Here is a 303-nt window from a genome sequence, read left to right as displayed (position 1 = left end):
CAAAAGTACTAGTAACCGCTGGGGTGAAAAAAGAACCACCACGTGACCGAAACGTGATCGATAAGTATCAGCCTCACAAAGGTAAAGGAAATCGAAATGCAAGAAACCAAGGAGAGATAATTACCGACCTTCTTAGCCTTGGACTGGGAGCGACAAATAATGGAAGCTACGGAGGTCATTAAGGGTCCCCGTGTGATTACCTGTAAATCGACGAGACGCCCTCGATTACTTTCACGCGGAAAGCCGCCAAACCTTCAATTTTTGCGGTCTTTATCGCGGAGGAAAATATCGAGTCATTTGGCA

The sequence above is a fragment of the Penaeus monodon genome, chromosome 22 (assembly GCF_015228065.2).
Source record: "Penaeus monodon isolate SGIC_2016 chromosome 22, NSTDA_Pmon_1, whole genome shotgun sequence".
Lineage (NCBI taxonomy): Eukaryota > Metazoa > Arthropoda > Malacostraca > Decapoda > Penaeidae > Penaeus > Penaeus monodon.
The sequence above is the reverse complement of the archived record's forward strand: the minus strand, read 5'-3'. Positions refer to the sequence as shown.